The sequence below is a fragment of the Chiloscyllium plagiosum genome, unplaced genomic scaffold (assembly GCF_037043375.1).
Source record: "Chiloscyllium plagiosum isolate Xiang-an unplaced genomic scaffold, Cpla_swu_hap1 HiC_scaffold_14, whole genome shotgun sequence".
NCBI classification, from domain to species: domain Eukaryota; kingdom Metazoa; phylum Chordata; class Chondrichthyes; order Orectolobiformes; family Hemiscylliidae; genus Chiloscyllium; species Chiloscyllium plagiosum.
In genome coordinates, this window is record NW_028270152.1 from 32,500,982 (window position 1) to 32,526,192 (window position 25,211).

A 25,211-nucleotide genomic window follows, 5' to 3' on the forward strand; every position below is an offset into this window, starting at 1 on the left:
AGAACTGAACATACTATGTTAGTTTAATGAACAAGTTGAAGGTTGCTAAAACTGATGAAATGTCTTTTGAAAATTATTTGTATTGGATACTGCTTTGACCAGTCCTACTTCTTCAAAATGTTTTTGCTTTAATTAACAAGGTGAAGAAAAGAATTTGCTTGTTAAGTTTAGCTAAGGTCAAAAGTGAAGTTAGAGCGCCACCACAATAGTGACACAAGTTTTACACCTTTTGCCAGAGAGCAATGGCAATAGTATCAATTAGCAAGTATCCTGTAGGCAGCACAGCTGAGAGAGCTGGGAATGCAAAGGAGCTGAAGGAGCTATATGACAATGAATGCTACTACTTCAGCCAATCACTGTGAGAATCAGCTTTCTGTAGCAGAGAACTGACATATGAGCAGGTTCAAGGTCGTACAGGGCAATGTCTCAGGTAGATTATTTGGTTATGCAGATTCAAGAAACAATCGATCATTTGTTGCTCTACCAATTGCAGTTAAGGCCACCACTGCCCTCAAATACAAAATGGGGCATCTTAAGTGATAAACGGTTAAATAATATTTGAATTTATAAAGAATCTTACCACATTCCAGAATGTCAAAGCAATTTTCATATTGGATTACTAGTATTCATCATTACTAAGTAGCAATGGCATGAGGCTATAGTGCTGACTGGTTAGTAACATGAACTTTGGAAGAAATCATTGCTATCAATTATGGACAGGGATGAATCCATTCTTGAAAACTTGAGGTTATTTTGACTAGAACAACACAATTGCTGGGTAGGCCCTAATAACTGAAATTCCTCCAGGTGAGAATGCCTTCAATTGCATTTTCTTGTGAAGTCAGTCAGTCTCGTTTTCAGTTTTTGATAGAGTCTGCCTAAAAAACATACACATTGAATGTAAAAATATTGATTGCCTCACAATACTCAATAAGCACAGAAAACATTTGCGCTTGTCCATTTCAACGTTTTTTAAGTGTTGAGTTTTTTTATGCATCACAATATATCTTACTTACTGCCTGTCTGAAAATGAAAATTTAGTTTCTTTTACAAGCATGGAGGCACATTCTTTCAAATTTTGACTCTGGTGGAAATATAAAGGTATTAAAATAGTTGGTTTACATTTTCCTGTTTCTTCTGTTTTTCTATCTCTTAGTCCCAGTTTTCTTTCCATTTCTTTATTTTGCTTTCTGTGCATTATCCTACTCAGTATTAAATATTTGACTTATATTTTCTTTAAAGAATCTGCATATCTTTAATCTGATTAGTTAAAGAGGATGCACTGTTTTTTGTGCTACTCAGATAGGTCTACATTCTCATGAGATGATGCCATACTGTATCAAACGTGTTAACTGTCAATGTTTATATAATAGCTCACAAAACGTTTGTGGCCAGCTGTGAACTAATGTACAGCAAGCATCTTTTGCTTGTGGAACATCTCGGTCATCATCTTCTAAACTTGGTAACATGTATACACACAGAACAATTGTACCCTTTAGGTGGTGATGAACAGTGATAGCTGTGGACCCACTGAAGAGTGATAGCAGTCATGGTTGACTGCTTTTTTACTATCAGGTTTCATTGATGTGCTGGTTGCTCACTTTCCAAATTTCCTTTATTTTCATTCTGCATGTTATTTCAACTATTTCTTCAAGTTCCTTTCCAAGTCTAATGTGTGTCTTTAGTTCTATGTTTACTGCCATTGGTGTCAGCTCCGCCCTCTGCTACTGGATCCTGTGCTTCCTGACCCATGCACCACAATCAGTGAAGACAGACAACTGCACTTCCTCCACGATAACATTAAACACTGGAGAGGCCCTAACCCCTGGATGTATCCTTAGCCCCTTCTGTACTTCCTGTCCACCCATGACTGTGTCACCAAATTCCAAACCTACACCATCTTACTATGACACCCCCATAGTAAGATGAGTCAGAGTACAGAGGGAGATAGAGAATATGGTGACGTGGTGCAATGAGAATAACCTCTCTCTCAACATGGCAAAACCAAAGAACTGATCACTGACTTTAGTAAGAAAGGAGGAGAACATCAACAGAACTAAGATCGAGAGGGTGGAGAGCATCACGTTCCTTGGACTAACCTGGTCTTCCCATGTAGTTGTGACGGTCAAGAAGTCACAGCAACACCTTTTCTGGAAATTTGGCATGTCCATAAGGACCCTCACTAACTTCCACAGATGCACAATTGAAAGCATACTGTCCAGGTGCATAATGGCCTGGTATGGCAACTGCTCTGCCCAGGACCCTAAGAAACTATAGAACATTGTATGCAAAGTCCAGATCATCACAGAAGCCAACCTTCCATCTATGGGCTTCATTTACACAGCTCGGTGCTGTGACACTCATCAATGACACTTTATACCTTGGTAATGATCTCCTACAATCTCTTCCATCAGAAAAAAGATAGAGGAGCCTGAGCATTTGCACAGGTTTAGGGACAGCTCCTTCCCAGAAGCTATTAGACTATTGAATGGACTTTCGAGCCTCAAATAATGCTGATCTTGCTAACTTGGAACTCTCTCGTGCGCCCTGTGCAATGCTACCTGTATGCCTCTGTCTAAATCTTTTGATCCGTACAAACTTGCTTGCTATGTACTGCTTATAAATAAAGATTTTCACTGTATTTTGGATACAAGTGACAATAAATAAATAAATAAATATCTTCGTCACTATCCCTTCAAAATTGTGTCATCCTCAACCGAACCCAATTTATGGGATGGCAATTACTACAAGAAGTGTGGTGAAGTTCCACCACCTTCGTCTCCTGGCAAAGCAGGTATGCAAAACAAATATAGCATGCTGTGTTACAGCTTTAAGAGCTATATGTGTTAATCCGCCAATGACCAGGAGGGACAACATGACCAGCAGCCGTGAGGAGTCCAAGCAGCAGCATCCTAGACTCAGGCTATGAACAGCTCCTCAATAAATGCAAGTTACTAGTTTGTAGGTTAAAGGAAACCTCTTTGAGATTTTGAAGTAAATTGAGCCTGAGAGACGAATCCAGTATGATAGCTTTAATTCAGTGTTAAAGAATATCGCCCAAGTGCATAGCTCATCATAAAACAAATGCTTAGAAAAGCCAATTTTCCACAGTTTTCTTCCTGCTCCAAAATATATCTAACCTGAATTAGTATTTTGTCTTTGGACTGATTTTCTTTTTATTTTAGAGAACCAATATCATTAATTTTTTGACTTTTGCAGCTTTAACATCCACATCAATTGAAATGTGCTAATTTTAAAATATTTTGCGTTTAATCATTCTAATCAAAAACTATACTGTACTCAGCCGAATAATAGTAAAACATGAACCAGATACTTCTTAAATATACCTCACGTTATACTTTGTTATAAATTAACTATTGGTGAGCTGTTTGACCTCTGTACTCAAGCCCACTGCTTGAGGCTATCATAAATACCAGTATTAGCTTCTAACTAGCATATCTTCTGTTTGGACTTTGATGGTGTGAAACAGAATAGAGACCTTACCATCAGCAATGAGTGCTCCAGGCTACTTGTAATTATCACAGTCAAACATTTTCTGTATTTAAAACTATTTTAATGTACTAAATAATGGTTACTAACTGCAAGAATTGATGATCAGTAGTTAAATATTCTGAACTGTATAAATGGTGCAAATACCGGAGACTATTATTGCTCCTAGTTTCATTTCCTAGAATGCAATTACCTGTTATCATTTTTCATTAAATTTATAATAGTTTTGAAAGGATTAATTGAGAAATAAGTCAAACATTTCAATTAAAATCCTGTTTCTATTGATGGAGTTATAGTTTACGGTAAGTTAATATGTGGGATTAGGGAAACTGGAGAGGTAGCAGGCTTCTTTTAGTAATGGCATTTTAACCCAAACTTTCATCACCTGCGTAAGGTGGGTCTTGATACAACAAAGGATAATGATGATGATGGATAGTTTCACTGCTTTCTTATGTGGCGTTCATCTATCACTTGTCAGCATGCTATTGGTTATACATGGCAGCCTTCCACAATTCTAAAATTTTAGTTGAAAGATTTTGTAATTTACTGGGAACAAGAGGAACTATCCCAGTGCTTCAAGAGTGCACAAGTCTTCATTACCCACAACATGGAAATCTTGCTAATAATCTAGTTATGAAAGAAAGTTTGGATGATTTCCTTATGTGTTGAAGCTCATGTCAGACCAGAGTTGTCCTTTCATCAGGCAAAACATAGATATTGGAAAAATGTATTGCATCCACAGCTTAAATATGTCAGAGTTTCACACAGCAAGCAGAGGAATTGACCTGGAATGGAACTTTTTGTATTTTTTGCTGCCCGTAGGGTTTTTTTTTTGTGTGTATTGACCATGAGGAGAATGTCAAATGTGGGTGTACCTGACTTAGTAAGGTTTAATTTCAATACAAAATACAATTTTATAAAATGCAATCTGAAGTAATAAGTATTTACATGTGATATTTATATGCAATAATTGGTGTTTTTGTAATAAAGGTCATTGTGTTTCTAATCACAAACTTTATAAATTCCAATACATTGAAAACAATGGATAGATACTTGTAAATTTTAAATTCAATGGTAATACTCTGGACAATGAGTTAAATCACAGTTATTATTATAACTGGTCTAAAGATGAAACAATAATCTGAATGGTCATTAGTTCAGATCTTGTATGTGAAAAATTAAAAGTTTAAGTTTAAGTAATGAAATGTGATCATTGTACACATAATTGTATAATGATCAAATCTGCAACTTGAAAAAGGTGATAGAATTGTTTCAAACTTCAAGAAAACTGATTGAAATGTAACAATGAAAAAAATCTTAAATATCAATTAAACAACTGGAAAGGAAGATGTGAAGCAACAAAAGAAATCACTTTTTAATGATGAAGGAATATGGAGATATTGGTTTAATTTCTGCTTACTCTTTAAGGTCGTTTTAGGATTATTAGTAGTCAGTATATAAAGTAATAGCATTCCTCTAATTTTAGGTTATATTTAAGAAAATATAGTATGTATATAGTTACTTTGTAGTTTTTAAATGATTTATTCTGAAATACACTTCCACGTAGTCCCTTTCAAATTATTCAACTTGTTCCCCAGTAAGATGACAACCAGATTAACCAGCAGAAGTGTACTTCAATTTTATTATGTATGATAGATTGGCCTGGAGATCTGATAGATTACTCAGTGCAGTACAACATATAACAGTGTATATGGACAATCATTGGGGTTCTGCCCCAGAACAAAGGCAGCTCTATTTGTTCAACTAACATTAAAGTGATATAGGTAAAAATGTCTCTTTGCTGGCTACGTAGAACAGTTGATCTTCCGTAATTACACCGGTACCACTCCCCACCTCTTCCTCCGCTACATTGGTGACTGCATTGGCGCCACCTCGTGCTCTCGCGAGGAGGTTGAGCAATTTATCAACTTCACCAACACATTCCACCCTGACCTTAAATTTACCTGGACCATCTCTGACACCTCACTCCCCTTCCTGGACCTCTCCATCTCCATTAATGACGACTGACTTGACGCTGACATTTTTTACAAACCCACCGACTCGCACAGCTACCTGGATTACACCTCTTCCCACCCTACCTCTTGCAAAAATGCCATCCCGTATTCCCAATTCCTCCGCCTCTGCCGTATCTGCTCCCAGGAGGACCAGTTCCACTACAGAACACACCAGATGGACTCCTTCTTTAGAGACCGCAATTTCCCTTCCCACGTGGTTAAAGATGCCCTCCAATGCATCTCGTCCACATCCCGCACATCCGCCCTCAGACCCCACCCCTCCAACCGTAACAAGGATAGAACGCTCCTGGTGCTCACCTTCCACCCTACCAACCTTCGCATAAACCAAATCATCCGCCGACATTTCCGCCACCTACAAAAAGACCCCACCACCAGGGATATATTTCCCTCCCCACCCCTTTCCGCCTTCCGCAAAGACCATTCCCTCCGTGAATGGTCAGGTCCATGCCCCCCTACAACCCACCCTCCCATCCTGGTACCTTCCCCTGCCACCGCAGGAATTGCAAAACCCTGCGCCCACACCTCATCCCTCACCTCCATCCAAGGCCCAAAAGGAGCCTTCCACATCCATCAAAGTTTTACCTGCACATCCACTAATATCATTTATTGTATCCGTAGCTCCCGATGTGGTCTCCTCTACACTGGGGAGACTAGACGCCTCCTATCAGAGCGCTTTAGGGAACATCTCCGGGACACCCGCACCAATCAACCATACCGCCCTGTGGCCCAACATTTCAACACTCCCTCCCACTCTGCCGAGGACATGGAGGTCCTGGGCCTCCTTCACTGCCGCTCCCTCACCACCAGACGCCTGGAGGAAGAACACCTCATCTTCCGCCTTGGAACACTTCAACCCCAGGGCATCAATGTGGACTTCAACAGTTTCCTCATTTCCCCTTCCCCCACCTCACCCTAGTTCCAAACTTCCAGCTCAGCACTGTCCCCATGACTTGTCCTACCTGCCTATCTCCTTTTCCACCTATCCACTCCACCCTCCTCCCTGACCTATCTCCTTCATCCCCTCCCCCACTCACCTATTGTACTCTATGCTACTCTCTCCCCACCCCCACCCTCCTCTAGCTTGTCTCTCCACCCTTCAGGCTCACTGCCTTTATTCCTGATGAAGGGCTTTTGCCCAAAACGTCGATTTTACTGCTCCTCGGATGCTGCCTGAACTGCTGTGCTCTTCCAGCACCACTAATCCAGAATTAAAGTGATATAGTCTGTTCACAATTAAATTATGTTGACCGTTCACAATTTAAATGCTATTTAAATTACTTCTATCTTCTGTAAAATACTCTTAAATGAAATTTGTCTCATATGTTATACACTAGCCATGTGTGATTTATTTGGAATTGAGATGCAACTAATCATTTCAGATTATTTATGAAAAAAAAATTGACAGTTATTAGGTGTGATCTTAACTCTTATTCTCCGATGTGTGTAGTTTTATAATTTTTCTGTTTTTGTTGATGAAGGTCTTAACAAATACTGTGTAAGCAAGTGGTTGTGTGTGGAATTTAGTGCCAACATTATTGAGTATTTGTCAACATAGTGTGCAACATATGTGAAATATCCTTACTTTGGTGCCATTGAAACACCAGCAACATTGTGTGGTAAGAGCAGCCGTCATTGTGGTCACCTCGGCCAACTAGAATTACAAATCTAGAACAACAGAAAGAAAGCAAACATCACCATTCACAAGTCATTCCATCAACGCAGGTCAGGACAAAGGACAAACTGCATCCAACAGCATTTTAGATTCAGAGTAATGGCAGGTCTGATGTATCGAGATGTGGAAGTCAACATCTGTAGCAATTACTTAATAAAGTTAAAGTTCCACTTACTGTTGGGAAGAAATAGAGAAGCAGCACTGAGATGTGATGTTTCTAATAGATTAGTACTAGATTTTTAAATTTTGATGAACAAAAATACTGAGTTTCTTTATACTGAATTGAAAATATTTAATTAAATACATATATAAAGCATTTTAGTGTAATATGTTTTGAACTAAGGTTACAGCATGTGACTCAAGCATTATCATCCTCGTTACCCCTGTACTAGTTGGTGATTTCTGTTGGACAACACAATTTTAAATGGCTTTATTGATCCTTTGATCAAGACAGTGATCAAATGGTCAAGCCATAAATTACATTTTGTCAGTCAATTTAAAACCAAATAAATAACATTGCTGATGAGTCCTGTATTGGACTCTGCATGGGGTCTCATTCTTGTTATTTTAAGCCCAGCCCAAATCAGTTTCAATACTGTGTCCATTTTCTGTATTGATTTGATTAATAATCCTGTTACTGCCATCAAATTGATTCTCAGTGCTAAAATTTGTTTTCTGGGGGCAAGGGAATATTTGTTTCATTTTGAATCATTCGATATAGTAACATCTGCTATGGTGTGAACTACTAACGTTGAAATCACTTGCAGAAGTATCTGTCCAGATGATGAATTAAATTGAAGGGGACAATAGTGGGTGCCAACATTTCCTTGTAATAACAAAGGGCAACATTGCTTTGGGCTTTATTGACATTATTCCACGGGAACTAAGGTGTGTCATGAAGTAGCATGAAGCTTTCGAAGAATGTAGGTGCCTGGAGGTCTGAATTTTTCTTGCTTGGGGCTTGGCTACCTGTCATACCATTTTTGTCAGAAGTGGAGATATAAGTCATCTAATAGTATTCAGATAGTTCCAAGTGGTAGTTCTGAGTTATTGTAAATTACATTTGATGTCCTGAAGACTGGTGGCGAGACTTCATCAAGCAGAAAAATCCTAGTAGACATTTGACAGAGTTCAGTGTAGAATATAAGTCTTTGCTAGAATGTACTGCAAGAGAAGGTTCAACTGGCTTCGTGCTTTCTGGCTTGGGCTGTTGCATTTAAAGCTCCTGTATTACTGACGGTATCACTTATGGTGCCCTAGCAAGGCCAAGACTTTGATTCTTTGTACCTAAAGTAAAGATGGGTCTGTACATTTATGCCTATTGCTGAAAAGAGTTCTATTCAAATGATAGATTATTTCTTTTCATCACTCAATTAATTTTGAACTCTGCAATTTCCCTGCCATCTTAAAATACTGCGAGTGATTCAATATGACAATTAAATGTTGAATCAAGAAGCCCCCATCATGGATCTGCCAATTTTTTGAAAACGTTTAATCAACTTTGCTTTGTTGTTATGCAGCTATTAAATTCCAATCTTCAATTGGAGACTCTGGATGGAAGCATTTCATTTGCAAGAGAAGACATCTTGGAAGCGTTCAGATTACCAACATAATTTGTTCGCTTCATATGGATAGGTTGATATTAATAGGACAATTATTTTGTTGTCATTGAAAGGTCAGGCTGAATCTTGAGGCTTTGTGGGTCTCACCAAAGATGAGAGATCCATGCTGTCTCTTTTCAAGAAGGCTCACTAAACCACACGCTAATCAGGCAGTGGCAAAGCTAGTGAAGGGCCTCCTCTCATAACCAAGACACTGAGAGCTAAAGTTTCACCTACTGAGAACTGGCCAATCAGTGGCTAGCAAATCTTGTACTCAACAACGCCACTGGTTGCTGCAAGAAGGACAGGTGCTGGATTCCCAGCTTCACTAGAGCGACTAGGCGACAAGTTGTAATATGAAGGTAAAGAGGGGTTTTCATTGGCTGGGAATCACAGAGAGGTGCAGGAAGTCAACAACAAAAGCAGGTAGTGTATCTGTCAGCAGGCCCTTTGTCATTAGGCCATGCATGTTGCATTGATACAGACCTGCCCACCACTGGGTTAATGCCAGCAGTAACGGGAGGCTGACCAGGGTGAGATGCTGGGCCATTTGCCTTCCTGTCCAGAACTGAATTCTGGTGGAACCAGGAGAGCAGCAAGGTTTAGGTGTGCTATCACCCCACTTAATTATATGCCCTTCCTTTGTCCAAGCTCACCACCAGTAGGAGCAAAATATTCTGCCCATCAACATGATTAATATGATGTGTATTTGCTGGGAATTTATGTGGGTTCCATTTTCTTTTTGTCTGTTTTGACAATTTGCTATTCAGAAAAATGGCCAAATTAAATTGTAGTGGCCTAGAGTAACAAATCTTTTGAGGAATGCATGCTATCTGCTCCCAAAGGATATATGGCAATAAATTTCCTGTGACAAACTTAATGATAGGGTTTCATTATGATAAAATGTTTGAACTTGTCTTAAACAAAACAGTGTTAGTTTAGAAAAAACAGACCATAGTTTTTTTTTCTGTTGAGTCTTTCCCAACAAAATGAATCCTGATTGCGGCAGCCATTTTTCTTGCTGTTGTGTCTCAGGATTCAGTATGGAATCTTGGTGAGGTAAATTGTTACATTACAAATATTCATATACAAAAGGTGAAAATCTCACTCTGCTAATATACACTTCCATTTAGTTTATTAGCAGATGTTTGCCTCCATGGTTAACTGCCTCAATAGCTAGAAGTCAATGTATGATTGATGGTTCCTTTTTGTAAAAGCCAAATATTTTTTCAATGGTGATATAGTGGCTGTATCCTCCTCTAGCATAACAACGTTGAAAAATTTCTGCAATATTCCAAATCAAGCTCTTGCATTTTTCTTGCTTTAAGATTGGTAAGTGTGTCTTCAGTCACCTCGGCCTCAAATCTGAAATTTCATTTCTAAACTGACCTACCTGTCTATTTCTTTCTCCTCCTTTAAAATGCTCCTTAAAATCTATCTTTTTAACCAAGCCTTTAGTTACTTGTCCTCCTATTTTGCATCCACATTTCTTATGATAGCTCCTGAATACAGTATTTCAGGTTCCTGGGCAAGCAAGAAGGTTAGAAGACATTGTGGTTCACAAAGCTCAAATGCTAAACTCTCATTCTTCATGTTGAAAAATGTCTATTGCATGGGTGTAGCACGTATATATAAATTACCTTTGATAAATGTTCAATAATAATAATTGCAGAAATATCTAGAAAGTTCCTTTTATTGATATTACTACAGCTATAACATTGGAGGCACAGCATTAGTCAGGTTGCTATGCAACCATCATTCATGCACATTCACTCATGCCACAGGATATTGCTGCAGGAATTCATCAGGATAATGCTCCCATAGTGTTTAGACCCATTTATGGCTTCTCAGATACAGCAGCAAATCCTGTCCATTCACAACAAAAATTGGACAGCTTTCAGATTTGGGCTGGTAAGTGGCCAGTAATATCAATGCCTCACAAGTACCAAGCAATGTCCACCCTCAATTAAAGATAATCCAGCATTTTCCCTGAAATTCAATAGCAATAATATTGCTGAACCCCAACTGACAATATCCTGAACCTTCATGATTTGTGGCTGCCCCTCGGTTCAAGGATGATGTCTACTCAATGTTATGAGTTTCTGCCATGTGTCTTCATGCTACTGAACAAGCTTATTCTTGACCTGCAGAACTTTAATATTGAATTCATAAGCACCATTCATTGTAAAGGCAACAGGGGGACTTAATGACATAAGGTTAGGACCACCCAACAGTGTTGTGTTGTAGAGCATATTCTTATAACCTGCAAATAGTTGCAGAGATGTAATAAACTACATCTCATTTATTCTACAAGACTCTTCTCATTTGACCAAATGGTGGCTACCGTCATACAGATGAGACTATGAATACCCATACAGAATCTACATGCTTTGAAGATATAAATGTCAGCTAACACAACATTAGTATTTATTCTCTTTCTCCCATGGAATATAGAGATTGAGGCAGAGGCATTGCTGATGCAATTCCTCTAGCTCTCTATGTGTTGCTGATAGTCTTTGTGTCACTGCAATACAGGACTATGGTGATGATGACTGTTCATTATATGAGGACTTTTATTACTTAAAGAGCTCTTTTTTCTCAATATCACATTGCCATAATTTGAGGAAAGGTGAACTGGCACAGATATTATGGTATTGGGTTTTTTTGTCAATGGTGGCCTTGTGAGTGAGGTTCTGGATCAATGGTGCTGGAAGAGCACAGCAGTTCAGGCAGCATTGAGGAGCTTCAGCAAAATCGACGTTTCGGGCAAAAGCCCTTCATCAGGAATAAAGGCAGAGAGCCTGAAGCGTGGAGAGATAAGCTAGAGGAGGGTGGGGGTGGGGAGAGAGTAGTATAGAGTACAATGGGTGAGTGGGGGAGGAGATGAAGGTGATAGGTCAGGGAGGAGAGGGTGGAGTGGATAGGTGGAAAAGGAACTAGGCAGGTCAGACAAGTCCGGACAAGTCAAGGAGACTGGAAGTTTGAAACTAGGATGAGGTGGGGGAAGGGGAAATGAGGAAGCTGTTGAAGTCCACATTGATGCCCTGGGGTTGAAGTGTTCCGAGGCGGAAGATCAATGTGGACTTCAACAGCTTCCTCATTTCCCCTTCCCCCACCTCATCCTAGTTTCAAACTTCCAGTCCCCTTGACTTGTCCGGACTTGTCTGACCTGCCTAGTTCCTTTTCCACCTATCCACTCCACCCTCTCCTCCCTGACCTATCACCTTCATCTCCTCCCCCACTCACCCATTGTACTCTATACTACTCTCTCCCCACCCCCACCCTCCTCTAGCTTATCTCTCCATGCTTCAGGCTCTCTGCCTTTATTCCTGATGAAGGGCTTTTGCCCGAAACGTCGATTTTGCTGAAGCTCCTCGGATGCTGCCTGAACTGCTGTGCTCTTCCAGCACCATTGATACAGAATCTGGTTTCCAGCATCTGCAGTCATTGTTTTTACCTTGTGAGTGAGGTGGCTGCCAAAGCATAGGATGTGCTCAATATATGTCTTAGTCTCCCCTCAACATATATGGGAGGTGGAATATTGGGCTGGCCAGGTGTGTGTGTTAAAATGAGTTTTGTTTCTACAATACTCAAGAATGATTTGTGCTTTCTTGTGTGTAAAATTAAAGAAATTGAGGGTGTGTTGTAAGTTTGACACAGTGTGGGTATTAATTCTACAGTCATGTGCAAAGTGTGGATCATATATGTATATGGTGGTCAGTTTAGATTTGACATGGAATCGGCTAGCTGGCTGGCATTTAATATTGATGCCAAAGGGCTTTTCAACTTCCTGAGCTGGATAGCCGCTTTTGGGTAGATTGTAAATAGCATGTAGTGCAAGTATTCCTGACAGAGGATGGTGGTGGAGGGTTGCTCTTCAGACTGGAGGCCTGTAATCAGCAGAATACCGCAAGGATTGGTGCTTGGTCCACTGATTTTTTCATTTCAATGTGAATATAGGAAGTATGGTCAGTAAGTTTGCAGATGACACTAAAATTGATGGTATAGTGGATAGTGAATGTGAGGTGCTGCATTTTGGTAATGCAAATCAGGGTTGGAGTTATACACTTAATGATAAGGTCCTTCGGGGAATGTTGCCAAACAAAGAGACCTTGGGGTGCAGGTTCATAGTTACTTGAAAGTGGAGTCACAGGTAGACAGGTTGGTGAAGAAGGCGTTTGGTATGTTTGCCTTTATTGGTCAGTGCATTGAATATAGGAGTTGGGAGGTCATGTTGTAGCTGTATAACACATTGGTTAGGCCACTTTTGGATTACTGCATGCACTTCTGGTCTCTCTGCTACAGGAAGGATGTTGTGAAAATTGAAAGGACTCAGAAAAGATTTACAAGGCTGTTTCCAAGATTGGAGGGTTTGATCTATAGGAAAATAGCTGGGGCTGTTTTCCATGGAGCATTCGAGGGTGAAGGGTGACTTTATAGAGATTTATAAAATCATAAGGGCCATGAAAAGCCAAGGTCTTTTCCCTGGGGTGGGGGAGTCCAAACCTGGAGGGCAAAGGTTTAAGGTAAGAGGGGAAAGATTTAAAAGAGACCTAAGGGACATTTTGTCACACAGAACATGGTGCATGTATGGAATGAGCTGCCAGAGGAAGTGGTGGAGGCTGGTACAATTACAACATTTAAAAGGCATCTGGATGGGTATATGAATAGGAAGGGTTTAGAGGGATATGGACCAAATGCTGGCAAATGGGGCTAGATTAATTTAGAATATATGGTCGACACAGATGAGTTGGACTGAAGGGTCTGTTTCCCTACTGTATATCTCTATGACTCTGTGACTATGACTATTGAACCCACAGATTTACTGCCCAATTAGATTGACTGGCAGCTGTCAGTAATGAGGCTTCTTGTCCCTAAGGGATAGAAGTTCCACTCTAACCTTATAAAAACCATCCCCATCTCCAAGGCATAAGTCAGGTGTGATGAAATTCTCCCCACTTTCTTGGATGACTGAAATGTCAACAGTATTCAGGAAGCTCAATACAATCCAAGAAAAAGCAGTCTATTTGATTGACACCCAAACCAGCACCTTAATCATTCACTCCCTCCACCATTGATGCACAGTAGCATCAACGCACAGCAGATATAAAAATCCCTGCACCCAATACACTTTGGTTGGCATCTTCCAAACAGCCAAGTGGAAGTATAAGGGTAACAGAACTCCACCATCTGCACTTTGGCCTCCCAGCACACAGCATCTGATGGGGAGCTTTCACATTGTCCCTTCACTGCCATTAGTCAAGTCTTGGAACCCCCTACCTAACAGACATGTGGTTGTTCATGTATCAGATGGATGGCAATGGTCCTACAAAGTGGTTCCCCACCACTATCTCAAGGGCAATCAGCAGTGTCCATTGTCACTCACAGTCACATCCCATAAAAGAATTAAGAAAATTAGACATGGTTTATGAATGTGCAATTTTGGAAACTTTTCCAATTTAAAGGTACATTACATTGATGCAAAAATTTGAATTAAAAGAAACAGAAACCATAAAACAAGTCTGGCAAGATCCATGATAATGCAAATGCAAAACTAAAGGTCCAGAGCTGAACCATATTTAGTGATATGAGGTTTTACTGTCCAAGGTGTAAATTGAGCAGCTCTTGTACTATGTACATGCCATGGGAATGTGGAGAGCTTACTACTTTGGCAATTAGGGTGAATCTTCCCAGGCTGTAATACATTGTTTCTGCTTCTCAGCCATTACTGGCATTGCTTCCAGATCTGGTAAACAGTGTTTGGGATGAGGATTTGCTGTCTACATGACACGTTAATGCCTAATGTTCATAAAGAACATGTATGTCTCACAGGGGTCTTTTACCCCATGCTATAGGCATGTCTACATAATACTGTCATCTTTGAAGGGCCTCACATCATTAAAAAGTAAAGCTTCCCCCCCCCCCCACCCCCCAGAAGGAAACATTTACAAGCCCATTCCAAATCTGATGGCAGCCATCTCGAGTTTCATTGCTTACTTAGTGTTTATAGAATGATAGAAGGAAACAGTATTTGCTTCTCAGGTAACAAGTCCCAGGCTCAGCCTCTTACTCATGGTAAGTCTCCAAATGTACACAGTCCCTCTTTGGTAGAAGCCAGAAGTGCCAAATGGATGATCTATATCCAGTGGTCCCCAGCATCACAGATGCCAGTATTCAGCCAAATCAATTCACTTCAAGTCATATCAAGAAACTGGTGGAGGCAGTGGATACTGCAGAGGCTATGGGGCCTCACAACATTCTGGCAATGATACTGAAGGCTTGTGCTCCAGAACTTGTCACTCTCCTAGCCAAGCTTTTCAAGTACAGTTACAATACTGGCATCAACCTGACAATGCGGAAAATTGCCCAAGTATGTCCTGTACACAAATAGAAAGACAAGTCCAGCTTGGAAAATTACCGTCCCATCAGTCTGCTCTTGACCATCAGTAAGGTGATGGGAGGTGTTATCAACAGTGCTATCAAGCAGCACTTGCTCAATAATAACCTGCTCAATGAAACCCAATTTGGGTTCTGCCAGGACCATTCCGATCCTTATTACAGCCTTGGATCAAACATGGACAAAAAGCTGAAATCTAGAGGTGAGGTGAGAATGACACCTCTTGATATCAAGGCTGCATTCAACTGAGTGTGACATCAAGGAGCCCTAACAAAATTAGAATCATTGCCTATCAGGGGGAGAACTCTCTGCTGGTTGGAGTCATACCTGGCACATAGGAAGCGATGGCCTAGCAGTATTATCACTTGACTGTTGACCCAGGTAATGTTCTTGGGACCCATATTCAAAGCCCCCATGGTGGAATTTGAATTTAATAAAATTCTCGAATTAAGAGTCTAATGATGACCTTGAATCCATTATTGATTGTCAGAAAAACCAAACTGGTTCACTAATGTCGTTTAGGGAAGGAAACTGTCATCCTTACTTGGTCTGGCCTACATGAGACTCCAGATCCATAGCAATGCGGTTGATTCTTAATTGCCTCTGGGTAATTAAGGATGGGTAATAAATGCTGGCTTGACCAGTGACACCCTCATCATATGAATGAATAAAGAAAAAGCATCGGTTATGGTTATTAGAGGTCAATCATCTCAGCTCCAGGACATCTCTGCAGGAGTTCCTCAGAGTAATATTCTAGGGCCAACCATCTTTAGCTGCTTCGTCAATGACCTTCCCTCCATCGTAAAGTCAGAAATGGGGAGGTTGTCCGATAATTGCACAACATGCAGCACCATTTGCAACTCCTCAGATACTGAAGCAGTCCACGCTCAAATGCAACAAGATCTGGACAATATCTTGGCTTGGATTGACAAGTGGCAAGTAACATCTGCATCACGTAAATGCCAGGTAATGACACAAAAATAGGGGAAAACCAAGTTGTGAAAGGGATACAACCAATTTACAGAATGAAATTTTAGTTCAAGTTAGTGGGCAAAAAATTGGCAATTGGAGTGTAATATGGGAAAATGTGAAGATGTTCATTTTGGATAGGAGAACAAAAGAACTGATTTAAATGGAGGAAAGCTGCAATGCAGATGGACTTGGGGATACTTGTGCACAAAACACAGAAAGCAAGCACATAGGTGCAGCATGTAATCAGGAAGTCTAGTGGAATGTTGGCCCTTATTTCAAAGCGGTTGGAGCATAAGGGTAAGGAAGTCTTATTACAACTGTATAAGGTACTGGTGAGACCAAATCTGGAGTACAGTGAGCAGATTTGGTCCCCTTATTTAAGGAAAGATGTTGTTTCATTGGAGGCAGTTCAGAGAAGGATAATCTCGGGTATGAAGGAGCTGTCTGATGAGCAAATGTTAAACAGGCTAGGACTCCACTCATTGGAGTTTAGAAGAAAGAGAAGTGATCTCACTGAAACATAAAGGATTCTTAATGGGCTTGACAGGGTAAATCCTGAGTGAATGGGAGAGTCTTGGACCAGAGGGCATAGTTTCAGAACAAAGGACTGACAATTTAAGATTGAGATGAGGAGGAATTTCTCCTCTCAGATGTTTGGAAGTCTGTGGAACTCCTTGCCACTGAGAGCTGTTGGGATAGAGTCGTCATGTATAATTAAGGCTGACATTATTAGATTCTTGATCAGTAGGGGAATCAAGGGCTATGGGGAATAGGCAAGAAAGTGGATGTAAGGAATGCTGGATCCTATTGAATGGTAGAGCAGACTCGAAGGGCCGAATATCCTGCTCCTGTTCCTATTTCTTATGGTCTTATAATTTAATGTCTTAGCCAAATGACAGTATCTCAGCCAATGAAACATTCTTTCAAAATTGTGTCAACTGTTCGCTTGGATAAGATGCTTTCTAATCATTCCAAGATGACCATATAAACCGCAAACACTTGGCTGGATAGGATGGGTACGGGGGATGAAAAGCAGTTAATATTCTCCCCATTTCATTTTTTTGTTTTCACTCTCCTCACCCTGACTCAACACATTGGAATTGAGCTTTCTTTTGGATGTGATAGTTTTAATACTATCGATTTGTATTTACTGATGCAATCTTTGTTTCAATTTTGTTTAATTCCCCATTCATGTAATGGAATGGGATGTGTAATGTTATTGATCGAAGGGAAGAATACCAAAAAAAATGCAGGTTACTAGTGCACAAGAGGCATTTCATTCAAATTGAAATATTGGATCAGCGCGACCGAGCGAATGATCTTTACCCTTCTCAAGCATTTGTGATTGCCCATCATGATTATTTTATAAACAAACACTTTCAATTCATCGTGCCTTGCATTATTTTCAAACTCACTTACTTTGACGAGGAAAAAATGTTGCAATTCTATTTGAATAGAAGTGCAGTTAAATATGTAGGCATGTGAATTATAAATTCGAGTGCAGTACATTGGCGAAATCAAGGCGCAAATTGCTCAAAACTGAAAAAAAAACACACACAAAAATGTGATTACTTTGCAATAATGATGCAGAACACTGTGAGCCCAAGCAAACTATGAGAATAACCAGAACTCTCATCTCTTCTACACACTTGAAATTACTTTAGCCTTTAAATCCAGAAGTCTGAAAGCCTTAAATTGTGGTAAAAATTATAATCCATTACATAGAGTTGAGGTGTCATGAAAATGATGTGTTGCTGTACTTGCATTCTGCATAATACCTCAGACTAACTCACTGATGCATGAGTTGCATTATGTTTTCACAAAGTAGTATACAACAGAGATTGTTTGAAAAGCCTATAATGGATGTTGGAATGTAGCTATTTTGACCTATGCTTAGATTATGAACCCTGTGGTTGAGTTTGTTGCACCTAACCCTATCTTACAGTCAAAAAAGCACATTCTTGAAAGTCTTGCTGCGTTAGAACACTGAACTGGAGCCAGAAATGACTGAATGTGGCTCTAGTGGCCATCAGCAACTGGTGGTCCCACTAAGCATTTGCTGAAAGATCTGTAAAACCATAACTTCTTGAAAGCATCAGTTGTGTGGTATGAATGTACATTGTTTGTACTTTGCTGTTGCACTCTAAGATCACATATTTTAGGGATCGGTTTAGTTCTTATCATTGTTCAGTCTTAGTATCAATTACACTGATTTTGGTGATTGTAGTGAGTAAATAGCATATGATTATTACATATTCAAAGGTCAGCAATATCTGTGCATCAGAACAAAACCTTTCCTACTTCCGAGAAGTTGTCAGCAGCAGGCATTAGCATGACAGTTATAATAATAGTTTATAGAGTAACTCTAGCTCAAAAAAAATGCCTTATGCACTACTCAAGGCCCTACTTTCTTCTATAGCTATTAAATATTTCCAAAACTGGCACTGGCTTCTTTATAACCTCTTTCAATGGGCTGAATTTTGCCAAAAGAATGGTTGTGATAACTTTGGGAAGTTTCATGGAAGATTCCTCTCTGTAAGTTTCATGAAATTTTATGGTGTTTACCTTATTACTTATGCACCATACACCCTGGTACTGGTCTCACACAATCTTACACTCACCAAGGGCCGGTGTGCTCACTGCTGCTGGGGTCTTCCAGGTTTCCCACTACCCAATCATTGCATAACCATTTCAGCTTATTGAAATGTATTGACTTTATTACGTATAAACTTTATTTACTTTATTTCATTTACTAAAAGTTGTTCTGAACAGTGAGGAAGATAGCTCACTCACTTATTTGCATCAATAACCATAATTAAGTGGAGATAAATTGGCTCTGTGAATTTGATCTCAGAGACCATGCCCAGTGTGGGGGGGAGATCAAGCCCAGCATGGGGGAAAGATCGGGCCCAGCTTGGGGAAGAGATCAAGCCCAGCGTGGGGTAGAGATCAGGCCCAAACTGGGGGAGAGATCACGCCCAGTGTGGGGAAGAGTTCAGGCCCAGTGTGGGGGAGAGATCAGGCCCAGTGTGGGGGCGGGATCAGGCCCAGCGTGGGGGCGGGATCAGGCCCAGGATGGAGGAGAGATCAGGCCCAGCGTGGAGGAGAGATCAGGCCCAGGGTGGGGGAGGGATCAAGCCCAGCATGGGGGAGAGTTCAAGCCCAGCATGGGGGAGAGATCAAGCCCAGCATGGGGGAGAGATCAAGCCCAGCATGGGGGAGAGATCAAGCCAAGCGTGGGGAGAGATTAAGCCCAGTATGGGGGAGAGATCAAGCCCGGTGTGGGGGAGAGATTGGGCTCAGCTTGGGGGAGAGATCAGGCCCAGCGTGGGGAGAGATCAGGCCCAGCATGGGGAGAGATCAAGCCCGGTGTGGGGGAGAGATCGGGCTCGGCTTGGGGGAGAGATCAGGCCCAGTGTGGGGAGAGATCAGGCCCGCACTGGGAAAGCCCAGCATTGAATGACTGCAGGCCCACAGCTAAAGAAGGACTGTAATTTGGAACTTTTATCTTACTGCTTTATACTGAGAAAAACTACAATATTGAACTTTTAACTTATTTCTTTTGCTACTTTTTAACCTCAGGTTTTGTACCTAGGTACCTTGTACCTAAGATGGCGCTGTGAATTGTAAAGTTTTCACTGTACTCTTCTATTCCTGTACTTGAGTCCAAGTGACAAAAAAAACTAATTCCAATTCTCATTCAATGCCATATTTAAAGCACAGCTGTGCATTTGGTCAAATGTTGAAAGCCAGGAGTTGCCCTTTGCAATTCCAGTGGAGGAGGGATTGCACCCAAGGTGGCCGACAGACGTAAGTTTGGGTTTGTAAAGAAGAAGGTCATCTTCTTTCTTCAGGACTGCCAGAGAAGACCTGTTGAAAGACATCACATCGCACAAAAGTAGAGCCCACACCCCCACAAATGAAAAACAAAGACATTTCCTCTACCTATTTGGGTGCACTGTAAGCCATTTTTCACTTTGATTGCATCCTTGTGATTTTTGTGAGGATGGAAGATGAGACAGGTAACATTTCACAAAGTATGTCACAGGCTCAGCCTATCAATCTGTTTAAACTCCCCCCAAATCACCATGTGCCTTTCTCCCTTGCACTTCCTGTTACTCCACCAGATTTCTTCATTCCATCTCCCCAATTTCCTCTTTGAGCCCATGGCCTACAGCTTTGCTCTGCTGATTATGCACTGTCTCCCCATTGAGGTCAGGGCAGTGTTGATAGTTTATGACAGCCACTTGCACAGTATCCCATGCACTTGCCTGTTCTATCATTATATGTTGAGCTTCCCCCTTCAACATGTTTTTACAGTCTACATCCCAGCATGCTGCTTCCAATCCCTGAAATTGATTTCCCCATCTTCCCTATCACAGCAGTGGCCCCAAAAAGCACCTCTGCTGTGCAGTGAACAGACCGACTAGACTAACTGTGGTCTGTCCCACTGACCGATTTCGGGAGATGCCCTGACTAATGAGTAGTAGACTCCAAAAGATATTTGTTCAGCTGTCTGACTGATCACTCATCCCCAGACTGGTCATACTGCACTAGCCATACCCCACTCTCCAGGTAGTCATGGAACCACAGACACTGAATGCTCCAAGTAGACAACTGACCAATTCCAGGGTCCTGGACTAATATAGGATGATGAAGCCTGTGACTAGGCCAGTACCTACTACCTAATGACAATCCGCTTGATTAGACCGAGGATGGTTCCCCATAGATTCCGAGATTTCATTGTTTGATTGCAGCATATGCAGTGTGTTTGCTGCATAAGCTGCTGGCTCATGGTACAGGTGTGGCATTGATGTAACACAGTGCCAAACAGCAACATATCTGTTGCCTTCACTGATCATTGCTGGTGAACATGGCAAGCTGCTTGGTTTTGTGTTTGTGCTAAAAGGCAAAGCATGGGAGAGGTATAGTTGGTATCCAAATAGGCACAAAGTAAGAGAACAAGCTAATAACAGCTCAGGATTGCTTTCTGGTCCAATGCATGCAACACATGCCTGGCCCTGCACACAAAGCAGCCTGCCCACACCTCCTCCCTCACCTCTATCGAAGGCCCTAAAGGAGCCTTCCACGTCCATCAAAGTTTTACCTGTGCATCCACCAATATCATTCATTGTATCCGTTGCTCCCGATGTGGTCTCCTCTACATTGGGGAGACTAGATGCCTCCTAGCAGAACACTTTAGGGAACACCTCTGGGACACCCGCACCAATCAACCACACCGCCCTGTGGCCCAACATTTCAACTCTCCCTCCCACCTCTGCCGAGGACATGGAGGTCCTGGGCCTCCTTCACCGCTGCTCACTCACCACCAGACGCCTGGAGGAAGAACGCTTCATCTTCCGCCTTGGAACACTTCAACCCCAGGGCATCAATGTGGACTTCAACAGTTTCCTCATTTCCCCTTCCCCACCTCACCCCAGTTCCAAACTTCCAACTCAGCACTGTCCCCATGACTTGTCCTACCTGCCTATCTCCTTTTCCACCTATCCACTCCACCCTCTCCTCCCTGACCTATCACCTTCATCCCCTACCCCACTCACCTATTATACTCTTTGCTACTTTCTCCCCACCCCCATCCTCCTCTCACTTATCTCTTCACCCTTCAGGCTCTCTGTCTGTATTCCTGATGAAGGGCTTTTGCCCGAAACGTCAATTTTACTGCTCTTCAGATGCTGCCTGAACTGCTTTGCTTTTCCAGCACCACTCTAATCTGGACTCTGGTTTCCAGCATCTGCAGTCATTGTTTTTACCCAGCAGCCTGGCAGCACCATTGCAATGAAGGTACTGGGGAGCTCCTAAGTACAGTTTTGTACTGTATTAAAGTGAGTCAAATTGTGTCATGATGATGTGGTGAGACTGGTTCTCAGTTGATACCAGCCTCCATGAATAAAGGATGCAGGTGCTCACTGACCATGGATCATACCCTGAGATACTGGTGAAAACTGGCCAATGTGGATGCCCAGAGAAGATGCTAGTGTGCTGAAGGTGCCAAGGAAGCTGCTCAGATTTTTATGTCAGGAACTGTTATTGTCTAGTTTCTCTGCACTTCTTGGAAAAAGAGAAAAGTGCACATAAATAAACCAATCATGCATGTTAATATATGCAAATCAGCCCTTGATGTTGACCAGTGACATTCTTACTCAGCTGCTGAAACTTTGGATAGGAAAACAGAATTTCTTTCACTAATATTGGGAATCCAATTTTTCAGTTCTCACCACATTTTCCCAACTAATTTGCCATTATCAATGTCCATAAGACCATAAGATGTAGGAGCAAATGTAGGCTATTTAGTCCATCGACTCTCTTCTGTCATTGAATGAGATTGGGTGGCACAGTGGTTAGCACTGCTGCCTCACAGCGCCAGAGACCCAGGTTCAATTCCCGCCTCAGGTGACTGACTGTGTGGAGTTTGCACATTCTCCCCGTGTCTGTGTGGGTTTCCTCCGGGTGCTCCGGTTTCCTCCCACAGACCAAAGATGTGCAGGTTAGGTGAATTGGCCATGCTAAGTTGCCCGTAGTGTTAGGTAAGGGATAAATGTAGGGGTATGGGTGGGTTGCGCTTCGGTGGGGCGGTGTGGACTTGTTGGGCTGAAGGGCCTGTTTCCACACTGTAAGTAATCTAATCTAATCATGGTTGACCTGATAATCCTCAATTCCATTTTCATGCCTTTTCTCTATAACCCTTGATTCGGTATCAGTTTACGTATTGGGTATAAACTCTCCTCTGACATGTGAACATCATGTGTGTGAACCAGCTTCTGCAGCAAGAAACTTTCTTACTCTCCTGAGTATTTCCTATTTTGGTTTAATATTTCTGTTCATTTATCTGTTAAATTCAACCCTTTTAAATCATTTATTCACAAGATATGGATGTTGCTGAGGCCAGCATTTATTGCCAATCTCTAAGTCTCCTTAATATGATGAGCCACCTTCTCGAACCACTGCAGTAAGATAGTCCAGAATGCTGACATAGCTACAATGAAAGAAAGGTGATACATTTTCAAACCAGAATGCTGTGTAACATTCTAATGAAAAATTTTATAGAAGAATGTACCAAATCATCCACTTGCATTCTTCAGTAGCTTAATTTTCAAAACTGTAATTTCATTTGCTTTGATAAAGCAAAAAAAGTTTTTAACCAATTAATTGTAATGATTTATTGCACTAGTTTGCTAAATACATACTAAAGAACTGTATTCACTGGCTAGGAGGTAACAGTGAAAATAATGGCAATACAATTGCAGAAGAAAAAGAACAAAGCAGCTTGTATGCCTTATATATATGTAACTAGTGCAATGAAATCAGATGAAAAATAAATTTCACAATTAGGTGCTATAGATCCATAGAATAGAAACTCTTCATCAAATATAATTTTTACAATCCTTTGAAGTTATGATTTTAATAATTCATTGAAATCCAAATTAAAACTCCTTGGAAGTTTGAGAATCCTGTATCAAGAAACTTGTAACAAACTCAACTGTATCCATGATTCTGAGTTCCTGTTACCAGGAAGCTGCTGTGTAACAGTCTTAAACAATGGTGCATTTCTTCCCTTAAATTTTGCTGTTAAAGTTTAACATGGAACATTTTTCTAACATGTTGATTGCTGCTGACAAATTTGACAGTTAATAGATATGTACAATGAGAAGCATTTGTACAAAATGTGAACTTAGCCTTTGATTACGTCTGTTTTGCAGGAGATATACTGGCTCTTTCCATTACCAAGGTTAACCATGGCTAGATAAGTAACATTTTCTCATTTTAAGTAGGTTTATCACATCAAAAACTTGAGCTTGCTTTTGAGAAAATATCCTTTCATTGGGGAAATTAATGGAGTGTTAACGCAATCTAGCCAAAAGAAAATTTTGTAGAAGCTGCAAGAGTTGGCAAGAAAAATCAGAGTGACAGCAAGACAATACCATTGTAATAGGTTTTTGTTGTAATTTATGGCCAAACATTATCTGATTAACAAATTTAATTAGTGGTGTGATGTGGCTTTGGTTTTACCTTGAACTTTGAAACAGAGTAAGTGCTTCTGAACTTTAACTTAACAGCTCAAGTAATTCTGCAATGAAATAATCAAATCTTTAAAAGGTAAGAAATTTTAACAATGCAAGTATTCTACATCAATGGTAAAAACATAGGCTGATCATTATTGTTATTCCATTTTTTAAATGTGTACGTCTTTAGCTGTAATTACTCTTCACTCAATGTTGTCAGGTCTGAAGAATGTATCACTCATTCCCCAAGAAGTCATGTGAATCTCCCTATTTAAATCTCATCAATCATTTTGTCAAGTCTGGCAGAAACTTCAGTGTAATTGAAAGGCAGAGAAGTTCACCAACAGGCCTTTTGTACCAGGGTATTGGCAATGTTGTGAAACCTATTTAGGGAAAAAGAACTATTCTTTTTGTATTTAATTTATTTAAAATAAGTTATCAAATGTATTCATCAGCTGATCATGTCCTCATTTTCTGACAGATGTAAAGTATCTGACAGATGTAAAGTATCTGACAGATGTAAAGATGATAAGCTAACATAAATTTGCCTTCTCTGCACCATTGGCAATGGTTTATTTCTTTAAAATGTAACCTGCAATTTAAAAAGCAAATTGTGTAATTCTTAAAATTAATAAAGTGACCTTTGAACAGAATTATTTATATAGCAGCAACTTTTTTCCATTGGTATGGTTTATTTTGTCCTGTGTTATGATATATACTTGAGAGTAAAGCTCCTTCCAAATTTCAGTAAAAGTACTTATTTGAATTGTTCTCTGCCCAATTATCTTGTATCACTATTTTTTCTCCTTCATGATTACTTGCTTTGTCCTCTCTTTCTGCAGGAGTAGACAAGAAACTTTTCTGAAGTAATTACAAGGAAGCATGAAAGTAAAAAAAAAGTTAATATGTTTACCTGCAATAGATGATATAAGTGAAAGTATCAACTTGTCATGCAAACTTGAGGGAATACCAAAAGACTGCAGATCTTGGAAATCTGAAATG

The 25,211-nt window shown here is 40.6% G+C and overlaps 1 long non-coding RNA gene across 1 annotated transcript; it reads right to left on the reverse strand.

Moving 5' to 3' along the window:
• Positions 1–542: 542 nt before the first annotated feature.
• Positions 543–25,177, reverse strand: LOC122559202 (uncharacterized). The gene is made up of 3 exons (XR_006314362.2): positions 25,123–25,177; positions 7,129–7,211; positions 543–878 (listed from the first exon to the last, which is right to left on the reverse strand). It is a non-coding gene; the product is annotated as an uncharacterized LOC122559202 (long non-coding RNA).
• Positions 25,178–25,211: the final 34 nt, after the last annotated feature.